The sequence below is a fragment of the Schistocerca serialis genome, chromosome 5, assembly GCF_023864345.2.
Source record: "Schistocerca serialis cubense isolate TAMUIC-IGC-003099 chromosome 5, iqSchSeri2.2, whole genome shotgun sequence".
Taxonomy (NCBI): domain Eukaryota; kingdom Metazoa; phylum Arthropoda; class Insecta; order Orthoptera; family Acrididae; genus Schistocerca; species Schistocerca serialis.
The window spans coordinates 838,455,046-838,468,968 of record NC_064642.1 but is presented as its reverse complement, the minus strand read 5'-3'; positions in this window follow the sequence as shown (position 1 = coordinate 838,468,968).

Below are 13,923 nucleotides of genomic sequence, written 5' to 3'. Positions count from 1 at the left end.
AGTAAACTGACTCTTCTTACTGTCTATGATTTGAACCATTCCTGTGACACTAGTTATAGATTCCGATGCTTCACATCAGGTTTACTGTATCCCTCTGACCTTCCTATTGACGATGAAACACAGAAATTTCATCGGAATTAAATAGAAAAGGCACAATGCCGACTGAAGTACAAGAAGACTGGCTCTTCTTACTGTCTATGTTTTGAACCATTCCTGTGACAGTAGTTACGGATTCCGATGCTTCACTTCAGGTTTACTGTATCCCTCTGACCTTCTTATTGACGATGAATCACAGAAATTTCATCGGAAATAAATACAAAAGGCACAATGCCGACATAAGTACAAGAAAACTGACTCTTCTTACTGTGTATTTTTGAACCATTCCTGTGACACTAGTTATAGATTCCGATGCTTCACTTCACGTTTCCTGTATTCCTCTGACCTTCTTATTGACGATGAAGCACAGAAATTGCATCGGAATTAAATAGAAAAGGCACAATGCCGACTTAAGTACAAGAAAACTGACTCTTCTTACTGTCTATGTTTTGAACCATTCCTGTGACGCTAGTTATAGATTCCGATGCTTCACTTCAGGTTTACTGTATCCCTCTGACCGTCTTATTGTGGATGAAACACAGAAATTGCATCGGAATTAAATACAAAAGGCACAATGCCGACTTACGTACAAGTAATCTGACGTTTCTTACTGTTTATGTTTTGAACCATTCCTCTGACACTAGTTATAGATTCTGATGCTTCACTTCTGGTTTACTGTATCCCTCTGATCTTCTTATTGACGATGAAACACAGATATTGCATCGGAATAAAAATCCAAAAGGCACAATGCGGACTTAAGTACAAGAAGTCTGACCTTTCTTACTGTCTATGTTTTAACCATTGCTGTGACACTAGTTATGGATTCCGATGCTTCACTTCAGGTTTACTGTATCCCTCTGACCATCTTATAGACGATGAAACACAGAAATTGCATCGGAAATAAATACAAAAGGCACAATGCCGACTTATGTACAAGAAGACTGACTCTTCTTACTGTCTAAGATTTGTACCTTTCCTGTGAGACCGTTTTTAGATTCCGATGCTTCACTGCAGGTTTACTGTATCCCTTGGCCCTTCTTATTGTCGACGAAACACAGAAATTGCATCGGAAGTAAATAGAAAAGGCACAATGCCTAATGAAGTACAAGAAAACTGACTCTTCTTACTGTCTATGTTGTGAACCATACCCGTGACACTTGCTATAGATTCCGATGCTTCACTTCAGGTTTACTCTATCCCTCTGATCGTCTTATTGACGATGAAACACAGAAATTGCATCCGAAATTAATACAAAAGGCACAATGCCGACTTAATTATAAGAAAACTGACTCTTCTTACTGTCTATGCTTTGAACCATGCCTGTGACACTAGTTATGGATTCCGATGCTTTACTTCAGGTTTACTGTATCCCTCTGATCTTCATATTGATGATGAAACACAGGAATAGCAACGGAATTAAATACAAAGGGCACAATGCCGGCTTAAGTACAAGAAAACTGACACTTCTTATTGTCTATGTTTTGAACCATTCCTGTGACACTAGTTACAGATTCCGATGCTTCACTTCAGGTTAACTGTATCCCTCTGACCTTCTTATTTACGATGAAACACAGAAATTGCTTCGGAATTAAATACAAAAGGCACAATGCCGACTTAAGTACAAGTAATCTGACGTTTCTTACTGTTTATGTTTTGAACCATTCCTGTGACACTAGTTATAGATTCTGATGCTTCACTTCAGGTTTACTGTATCCCTCTGATCTTCTTATTGACGAGGAAACACAGAAATTGCATCGGAATTAAATACAAAAGGCACAATGCCGACTTATGTACGAGAAGACTGACTCTTCTTACTGTCTAAGATTTGTACCTTTCCTGTGAGACCGTATTTAGATTCCGATGCTTCACTGCAGGTTTACTGTATCCCTTGGCCCTTCTTATTGTCGACGAAACACAGAAATTGCAACGGAAGTAAATAGAAAAGGCACAATGCCGAATGAAGTACAAGAAAACTGACTCTTCTTACTGTCTATGTTGTGAACCATACCCGTGACACTTGCTATAGATTCCGATGCTTCACTTGAGGTTTACTCTATCCCTCTGATCGTCTTATTGACGATGAAACACAGAAATTGCATCCGAAATTAATACAAAAGGCACAATGCCGACTTAATTATAAGAAAACTAACTCTTCTTAATGACTATGCTTTGAACCATTCCTGTGACACTAGTTATGGATTCCGATGCTTTACTTCAGGTTTACTGTATCCCTCTGATCTTCATATTGACGATGAAACACAGGAATAGCAACGGAATTAAATACAAAGGGCACAATGCCGGCTTAAGTACAAGAAAACTGACTCTTCTTATTGTCTATGTTTTGAACCATTCCTGTGACACTAGTTACAGATTCCGATGCTTCACTTCAGGTTAACTGTATCCCTCTGACCTTCTTATTTACGATGAAACACAGAAATTGCTTCGGAATTAAATACAAAAGGCACAATGCCGACTTAAGTACAAGTAATCTGACGTTTCTTACTGTTTATGTTTTGAACCATTCCTGTGACACTAGTTATAGATTCTGATGCTTCACTTCAGGTTTACTGTATCCCTCTGATCTTCTTATTGACGATGAAACACAGATATTGCATCGGAATAAAAATCCAAAAGGCACAATGCGGACTTAAGTACAAGAAGTCTGACCTTTCTTACTGTCTATGTTTTAACCATTGCTGTGACACTAGTTATGGATTCCGATGCTTCACTTCAGGTTTACTGTATCCCTCTGACCTTCTTATAGACCATGAAACACAGAAATTGCATCGGAAATGAATACAAAAGGCACAATGCCGACTTAAGGACAAGAAAACTGACTCTTCTTACTGTTTATGTTTTGAACCATTCCTGTGACACTAGTTATAGATTCAGATGCTTCACTTCAGGTATACTGTATCCCTCCGACCGTCTCATTGACGATGAAACACAGAAATTGCATCGGATTTAAATACAAAAGGCACAATGCCGACTCAAGTACCAGAAGACTGGCTCTTCTTACTGTCTATGTTATGAACCTTTCCTGTGAGACCGGTTTTAGATTCCGATGCTTCACATCAGGTTTACTGTTTCCCTTGGACCTTCTTATTGACGACGAAACACAGAAATTGCATCGGAATTAAATAGAAACGGAACAATGACGGGTTAAGTACAAGAAAACTGAATCTTCATACTGTCTATGTTTTGAACCATTCCTGTGACACTAGTTATAGATTCCGATGCTTCACATCAGGTTTACTGTATCCCTCTGACCTTCTTATTGACGATGAAACACAGAAATTGCATCGGAATTAAATAGAAAAGGCACAATGCCGATTTAAGTACAAGAAGACTGACACTTCTTACTATCTACGTATTGAACCATTCCTGTGACACTAGTTATAGATTCCGAAGCTGCACTTCAGGTTTACTGTATCCCTCTGACCTTCTTATTGACGATGAAGCACAGAAATTGCATCGGAATTAAATAGAAAAGGCACAATGCCGTCTTAGGTACGAGAAGACTGACCTTTCTTACTGTCTATGTTTAGAAGCATTCCTGTGACACTAGTTAGCGATTCCGATGCTTCACTTCCGGTTTACTGTATCCCTCTGACCTCCTTATTGGCGATGAAGCACAGAAATTGCATCGGAATTAAATAGAAAAGGCACAACGCCGACTTAAGTACAAGAAGACTGACTCTTCTTACTATCTACGTTTTGAACCATTCCTGTGACACTAGTTATAGATTCCGATGCTTCACTTCAGGTATACTGCATCCCTCTGACTTTCTTATTGACGATGTATCACAGAAATTGCATGGGAATTAAAAACAAAAGGCACAATGCCGACTCAAGTACAAGAAGACTGGCTCTTCTTACTGTCTATGTTTTGAACCTTTCCTGTGCGACCGGTTTTAGATTCCGATGCTTCACCTCACGTTTACTGTATCCCTTGGCCCTTCTTATTGACGACGAAACACAGACATTGCATCGGAATTAAATAGAAAAGGCACAATGCCGACTTAAGTACAAGAAAACTGACTCTTCTTACTGTCTATGTTTTGAACCATACCTGTGACACTAGTTATAGATTCCGATGCTTCACTTCAGGTTTACTGTATCCCTCTGACCTTCTTATTGACGATGAAACACAGAAATTTCATCGGAATTAAATAGAAAAGTCACAATGCCGACATAAGTACAAGAAAACCGACTGTTCTTAATGTCTATGTTTTGAACCATTCCTGTGACACTAGTTATAGATTCCGATGCTTCACTTCATTTTTACTGCATACGTCTGACATTCTTATTGACGAAGAGACGCAGTAGTTGCATCGGACTTAAATAGAAAAGGCACAATGCCGACTTATGTACAAGAAAACTGACTCTTCTTACTGTCTATGTTTTGAACCATACCTGTGACACTAGTTATAGATTCCGATGCTTCACTTCAGGTTTACTCTATCCATGTGACCGTCTTATTGACGATGAAACACAGAAATTGCATCGGAATTAAATACAAAAGGCGCAATGCCGACTCAAGTGCCAGAGGACTGGCTCTTCTTACTGTCTCTGTTATGAACCTTTCCTGTGAGACCGGTATTAGATTCCGATGCTTCACTTCAGGTTTACTGTATCCCTTCGACCTTCTTATTGACGACGAAACACAGAAATTGCATCGGAATTAAATAGAAAAGGCACAATGTCGGGTTAAGTGCAAGAAAACTGACTCCTGTTACTGACTATGTTTTGAACCATTCCTGTGACACTAGTTATAGATTCCGATGATCACTTCAGGTTTACTGTATCCCTCTGACCTTCTTATTGACGCTGAAACACAGAAATTGCATTGGAATTAAATAAAAAAGGCACAATGACAACTTAATTATAAGAAAACTGACTCTACTTACTGTCTATGAATTGAGCCATTCCTGTGAGACTAGTTATAGATCCCGATGCTTCACTTCAGGTTTACTGTATCCCTCTGACCTTCTTATTGACCATGAAATACTGAAATTGCATCGGAAGTAAATACAAAAGGCACTTTGGCGACTCAAGTACAGGATGATCGGCTCATCTTACTGTCTATGTTTTGAACCTTTCCTGTGAGACCAGCTTTAGATTCCGATGCTTGACTTCAGGTTTACTGTATCCCTTGGACCTTCTTATTGATGATCTAACACAGAAATTGCATCGGAATTAAATACAAAAGGCGCAATGCCGACTCAAGTGCCAGAGGACTGGCTCTTCTTACTGTCTATGTTATGAACCTTTCCTGTGAGACCGGTATTAGATTCCGATGCTTCACTTCTGGTTTACTGTATGCCTTGGACCTTCTCATTGACAACGAAACACAGAAATTGCATCGGAATTAAATAGAAAAGGCACAATGTCGGGTTAAGTGCAAGAAAACTGACTCCTGTTACTGTCTATGTTTTGAACCATTCCTGTGACACTAGTTATAGATTCCGATGCATCACTTCAGGTTTACTGTATCCCTCTGACCTTCTTATTGAAGATTGAAACAAGGAATTGCATCGGAATTAAATACAAAGGTCACAATGCAGACTTAAGTACAAGAAAACTGACTCTTCTTACTGTCTATGTTTTGAACCATTCCTGTGACGCTAGTTATAGATTCCGATGCTTCACTTCAGGTTTACTGTATTCCTCTGACCGCCTTATTGACGATGAAACACAGAAATTTCATCGGAATTAAATTCAAAAGGCACAATGCCAACTTAAGTACAAGTAAAATGACTCTTCTTACTGTCTATGTTTTGAACCTTTCCTGTGACAGTACTTATAGATTCCGATGCTTCACTTCAGGTTTACTGTATCCCTCTGACCTTCTAATTGACGATGAAACACAGAAATTGCATCGGAATTAAATACAAAAGGCACAATACCGAATTAAGTACAACAAAACTGACTCTTCTTACTGTCTATGTTTTGAACCTTTCCTGTGACACTAGTTATAGCTTCCGATACTTCACTTAAGGTTTACTGTATCCCTCTGACCTTCTTCTTGGCGATGAAACCCAGAAATTGCATCGGAATTAAATACAAAAGCCACAATGCCGACTTAAGTACAAGAAAACTGACTCTTCTTACTGTCTATGTTTTGAACCATTCCTGTGACACTAGTTATAGATTCCGATGCTTCACTTCAGGTTTACTGTATCCCTGTAACCATCTTATTGACGATGAAACACAGAAATTACATCGGAATTAAATACAAAAGGCACAATGCCGACTTAAGTACAAGAAAACTGACTCTTCTTACTATCTATGTTTTGAACCATTCCTGTGACACTAGTTATAGATTCCGATGCTTCACTTCAGGTTTACTGTATCCCTCTGACCTTCTTATTGACGATGAAACACAGAAAATGCATCGGAATTAAATACAAAAGGCACAAAGCCGACTTAAATACAAGAAAACTGACGCTTCTTACTGTCTATGATTTGAACCATTCCTCTGACACTAGTTATAGATTCCGATACTTCACTTCAGGTTTACTGTATCCCTCTGACCTTCTTATTGACGATGAAACACTGAAATTGCATCGGAATTAAATACAAAAGGCACAATGCCGACTTAGGTACAAGAAAACTGACTCTTATTACTGTCTATGTTTTGAACCATTCCTGTGACACTAGTTATAGATTCCGTTGCTTCACTTCAGGTCTACTGTATCCCTCTGACCTTCTTATTGACGATGAAACACAGTAATTGCATGGGAATTCAATACAAAAGGCTCAATGCCGACTCAAGTACAAGTAGACAGGCTCTTCTTACTGTCTATGTCCTGAACCTTTCCTGTGAGACCGGTTTTGGATTCCGATGCCTCACTTCAGGTTTACTGTATACCTTGGACCTTCTTATCGACGACGAAACACAGAAATTGCATCGGAATTAAATACAAAACACACAATGCCGACCTAAGTACAAGAAAACTGACACTTCTTAGTGTCTATGATTAGAACCATTCCTGTGACACTAGTTATAGATTCCGATGCTTCACTTCAAGTTTACTGTATCCCTCTGACCTTCGTATTGACGATGAAACACAGAAATTGCATCGGATTTAAATAGAAGAGGCACAATACCGACTTAAGTACAAGAAAACTGACTCTTCTTACTGTCTATGTTTTGAACCATTCATGTGACACTAGTTATAGTTTCCGATGCTTCACTTCAGGTTTACTGTATCCCTCTGACCTTCTTATTGACGATGAAACACAGAAATTGCATCGGAATTAAATACAAAATGCACAATGCCGACTCAAGTACTAGAAAACTGGCTTTTCTTACTGTCTATGTTTTGAACCTTTCCTGTGAGACCAGTTTTAGATTCCGATGCTTGACTTCAGGTTTACTGTATCCCTTGGACCCTCTTATTGACGATGAAACACAGAATTTGCATCGGAATTAAATAGGAAACGCACAATGCCAACTTAAGTACAAGAAAACTGACTCTTCTTCCTGTGTATGTTTTTAACCATTCCTGTGACTCTAGTTATAGATTCCGAAGCTTCACTTCAGGTTTACTGTATCCCTCTGACCTTCTTATTGACGATGAAAAACAGCGGTTGCATCGGAATTAAATACAAAACGCACAATGCCGACTGAAGTACAAGAAAACTGACTCTTCTTACTGTCTATGTTTTGAACCATTCCTGTGACACTAGTTATAGATTCCGATGCTTCACTTCAGGTTTACTGTATCCCTCTAACCATCTTATTGACGATGAAACACAGAAATTACATCGGAATTAAATACAAAAGGCACAATGCCGAATTAAGTACAAGAAAACTGACTCTTCTTACTATCTATGATTTGAACCATTCCTGTGACACTAGTTATAGATTCCGATGCTTCACTTCAGGTTTACTGTATCCCTCTGACCTTCTTATTGACGATGAAACACAGAAAATGCATCGGAATTAAATACAAAAGGCACAATGCCGACATAAGTACAAGAAAACTGACTGTTCTTACTGTCTATGTTTTGAACCACTCCTGTGACACTAGATATAGATTCCGATGCTTCACTTCATTTTTACTGTATACGTCTGACATTCTTATTGACGATGAAACACAGAAATTGCATCGGAATTAAATACAAAAGGCGCAATGCCGACTCAAGTGCCAGAGGACTGGCTCTTCTTACTGTCTCTGTTATGAACCTTTCCTGTGAGACCGGTATTAGATTCCGATGCTTCACTTCAGGTTTACTGTATCCCTTGGACATTCTTATTGACGACGAAACACAGAAATTGCATCGGAATTAAATAGAAAAGGCACAATGTCGGGTTAAGTGCAAGAAAACTGACTCCTGTTACTGTCTATGTTTTGAACCATTCCTGTGACACTAGTTATAGATTCCGATGCATCACTTCAGGTTTACTGTATCCCTCTGACCTTCTTATTGACGCTGAAACACAGAAATTGCATTGGAATTAAATAAAAAAGGCACAATGACGAGATAATTATAAGAAAACTGACTCTACTTACTGTCTATGAATTGAGCCATTCCTGTGAGACTAGTTATAGATCCCGATGCTTCACTTCAGGTTTACTGTATCCCTCTGACCTTCTTATTGACCATGAAACACAGAAATTGCATCGGAAGTAAATACAAAAGGCACTTTGGCGACTCAAGTATAGGAAGATCGGCTCATCTTACTGTCTATGTTATGAACCTTTCCTGTGAGACCGGTATTAGATTCCGATGCTTCACTTCTGGTTTACTGTATCCCTTGGACCTTCTTATTGACGACGAAACACAGAAATTGCATCGGAATTAAATAGAAAAGGCACAATGTCGGGTTAAGTGCAAGAAAACTGACTCCTGTTACTGTCTATGTTTTGAACCATTCCTGTGACACTAGTTATGGATTTCGATGCATCACTTCAGGTTTACTGTATCCCTCTGACCTTCTTATTGAAGATTGAAACACAGAAATTGCATCGGAATTAAATACAAAAGTCACAATGCAGACTTAAGTACAAGAAAACTGACTCTTCTTACTGTCTATGTTTTGAACCATTCCTGTGACGCTAGTTATAGATTCCGATGCTTCACTTCAGGTTTACTGTATCCCTCTGACCGCCTTATTGACGATGAAACACAGAAATTTCATCGGAATTAAATTCTAAAGGCACAATGCCAAATTAAGTACAAGTAAAATGACTCTTCTTACTGTCTATGTTTTAAACCTTTCCTGTGACAGTACTTATAGATTCCGATGCTTCACTTCAGGTTTACTGTATCCCTCTGACCCTCTAAATGACGATGAAACACAGAAATTGCATCGGAATTAAATACAAAAGGCACAATACCGAATTAAGTACAACAAAACTGACTCTTCTTACTGTCTATGTTTTAAACCTTTCCTGTGAGACCGGTTATGGATTCCGATGCTTCACTTCAGGTTTACTGTATCCCTCTGACCTTCTTATTGACGATGAAACACAGATATTGCATGGGAATTCAATACAAAAGGCTCAATGCCGACTCAAGTACAAGAAGACTGCCACTTCTTACTGTCTATGTTTTGAACCTTTCCTGTGAGATCGCTTTTAGATTCCGATGCTTCACTTCAGGTTTACTGTATGCCTTGGACCTTCTTATTGACGAAGAAACACAGAAATTGCTTCGGAATTAAATACAAAACGCACAATGCCGACCTAAGTACAAGAAAACTGAAACTTCTTACAGTCTATGATTTGAAAAATTCCTGTGATACTAGTTATAGATTCCGATGCTTCACTTCAGGTTTACTGTATCCCTCTGACCTTCGTATTAACGATGAAACACAGAAATTGCATCGGAATTAAATAGAAGAGGCACAATGCCGACTTAAGTACAAGAAAACTGACTCTTCTTACTGTCTATGCTTTGAACCATTCATGTGACACTAGTTACAGTTTCCGATGCTTTACTTCAGGTTTACTGTATCCCTTGGTCCCTCTTATTGACGATGAAACACAGAATTTGCATCGGAATTAAATAGGAAACGCACAATGCCAATTTAAGTACAAGAAAACTGACTCTTCTTCCTGTGTATGTTTTTAACCATTCCTGTGACTCTAGTTATAGATTCCGATGCTTCACTTCAGGTTTACTGTATCCCTCTGACCTTCTTATTGACGATGAAAAACAGCGGTTGCATCGGAGATAAATACAAAACGCACAATGCCGACTTAAGTACAAGATAACTGACTCTTCTTACTGTCTATGTTTTGAACCATTCCTGTGACACTAGTTATAGATTCCGATGCTTCACTTCAGGTTTGCTGTATCCCTCTAACCATCTTATTGACGATGAAACACAGAAATTAATCGGAATTAAATACAAAAGGCACAATGCCGACTTAAGTACAAGAAAACTGACTCTTCTTACTATCTATGTTTTGAACCATTCCTGTGACACTAGTTATAGATTCCGATGCTTCACTTCAGGTTTACTGTATCCCTCTGACCTTCTTATTGACGATGAAACACAGAAAATGCATCGGAATTAAATACAAAAGGCACAAAGCCGACTTAAGTACAAGAAAACTGTCGCTTCTTACTGTCTATGATTTGAACCATTCCTCTGACACTAGTTGTAGATTCCGATACTTCACTTCAGGTTTACTGTATCTCTCTGACCTTCTTATTGACGATGAAACACTGAAATTGCATCGGAATTAAATACAAAAGGCACAATGCCGACTTAGGTACAAGAAAACTGACTCTTATTACTGTCTATGTTTTGAACCATTCCTGTGGCACTAGTTATAGATTCCGTTGCTTCACTTCAGGTCTACTGTATCCCTCTGACCTTCTTATTGACGATGAAACACAGTAATTGCATGGGAATTCAATACAAAAGGCTCAATGCCGACTCAAGTACAAGTAGACAGGCTCTTCTTACTGTCTATGTCTTGAACCTTTCCTGTGAGACCGGTTTTGGATTCCGATGCCTCACTTCAGGTTTACTGTATACCTTGGACCTTCTTATCGACTTCGAAACACAGAAATTGCATCGGAATTAAATACAAAACACACAATGCCGACCTAAGTACAAGAAAACTGACACTTCTTAGTGTCTATGATTAGAACCATTCCTGTGACACTAGTTACAGATTCCGATGCTTCACTTCAAGTTTACTGTATCCCTCTGACCTTCGTATTGACGATGAAACACAGAAATTGCATCGGATTTAAATAGAAGAGGCACAATGCCGACTTAAGTACAAGAAAACTGACTCTTCTTACGGTCTATGTTTTGAACCATTCATGTGACACTAGTTATAGTTTCCGATGCTTCACTTCAGGTTTACTGTATCCCTCTGACCTTCTTATTGACGATGAAACACAGAAATTGCATCGGAATTAAATACAAAAGGCACAATGCCGACATAAGTACATGAAAACTGACTGTTCTTACTGTCTATGTTTTGAACCATACCTGTGACACTAGTTATAGATTCCGATGCTTCACTTCAGGTTTACTCTATCCATGTGACCGTCTTATTGACGATGAAACACAGAAATTGCATCGGAATTAAATACAAAATGCGCAATGCCGACTCAAGTGCCAGAGGACTGGCTCTTCTTACTGTCTCTGTTGTGAACCTTTCCTGTGAGACCGGTATTAGATTCCGATGCTTCACTTCAGGTTTACTGTATCCCTTGGACCTTCTTATTGACGACGAAACACAGAAATTGCATCGGAATTAAATAGTAAAGGCACAATGTCGGGTTAAGTGCAAGAAAACTGACTCCTGTTACTGTCTATGTTTTGAACCATTCCTGTGACACTAGTTATAGATTCCGATGCATCACTTCAGGTTTACTGTATCCCTCTGACCTACTTATTGACGCTGAAACACAGAAATTGCATTGGAATTAAACAAAAAAGGCACAATGACGACTTAATTATAAGAAAACTGACTCTACTTACTGTCTATGAATTGAGCCATTCCTGTGAGACTAGTTATAGATCCCGATGCATCACTTCAGGTTTACTGTATCCCTCTGACCTTCTTATTGAAGATTGAAACACAGAAATTGCATCGGAATTAAATACAAAAGTCACAATGCAGACTTAAGTACAAGAAAACTGACTCTTCTTACTGTCTATGTTTTGAACCATTCCTGTGACGCTAGTTATAGATTCCGATGCTTCACTTCAGGTTTACTGTATCCCTCTGACCGCCTTATTGACGATGAAACACAGAAATTTCATCGGAATTAAATTCAAAAGGCACAATGCCAACTTAAGTACAAGTAAAATGACTCTTCTTACTGGCTATGTTTTGAACGTTTCCTGTGACAGTACTTATAGATTCCGATGCTTCACTTCAGGTTTACTGTATCCCTCTGACCTTCTAATTGACGATGAAACACAGAAATTGCATCGGAATTAAATACAAAAGGCACAATACCGAATTAAGTACAACAAAACTGACTCTTCTTACTGTCTATGTTTTGAACCTTTCCTGTGACACTAGTTATAGCTTCCGATACTTCACTTAAGGTTTACTGTATCCCTCTGACCTTCTTCGTGGCGATGACACCCAGAAATTGCATCGGAATTAAATACAAAAGGCACAATGCCGACTTAAGTACAAGAAAACTGACTCTTCTTACTGTCTATGTTTTGAACCATTCCTGTGACACTAGTGATAGATAACGATGCTTCACTTCAGGTTTACTGTATCCGCCTGACCTTCGTATTGACGATGAAACACAGAAATTGCATCGGAAATAAACACAAAAGGCACTTTGACGACTCAAGTACAGGAAGATCGGCTCATCTTACTGTCTATGTTTTGAACCTTTCCTGTGAGACCAGCTTTAGATACCGATGCTTGACTTCAGGTTTTCTGTATCCCTTGGACCTTCGTATTGACGATCAAACACAGAAATTGCATCGGAATTAAATACAAAAGTCACAATGTCGACTTAAGTACAAGAAAACTGACTCTTCTTACTGTCTATGATTTGAACCATTCCTGTGACACTAGTTATAGATTCCGATGCTTCACATAAGGTTTACGGTATCCCTCCGACCTTCTTATTGACGATGAAACCCAGAAATTGCATCGGATTTAAATAGAAAACGCACAATGCCAACTTAAGTACAAGAAAACTGACTCTTCTTACTGTGTATGTTTTTAACCATTCCTGTGACTCTAGATATAGATTCTGATGCTTCACTTCAGGTTTACTGTATCCCTCTGACCTTCTTATTGACGATGAGAAACAGCAGTTGCATCGGAATTAAATACAAAAGGCACAATGCCGACTTAAGGACAAGAAAACTGACTCTTCTTACTGTCTATGATTTGAACCATTCCTGTATCACTAGTTATAGATTCCGATGCTTCACTTCAGGTTTACTGTATCCCTCTAACCTTCTTATTGGCGATGAAACACAGAAATTACATCATAATTAAATACAAAAGGCACAATGCCGACATAAATACAAGAAAACTGACTCTTCTTACTGCCTATGTTTTGAACCATTCCTGTGACACTAGTTATAGATTCCGATGCTTCACTTTGGGTTTACTCTATCCATGTGACCGTCTTATTGACGATGAAACACAGAAATTGCATCGGAATTAAATACAAAAGGCGCAATGCCGACTCAAGTGCCAGAGGACTGGCTCTTGTTACTGTCTCCGTTATGAACCTTTCCTGTGAGACCGGTATTAGATTCCGATGCTTCACTTCAGGTTTACTGTATCCCTTGGACCTTCTTATTGACGACGAAACACAGAAATTGCATCGGAATTAAATAGAAAAGGCACAATGTCGGGT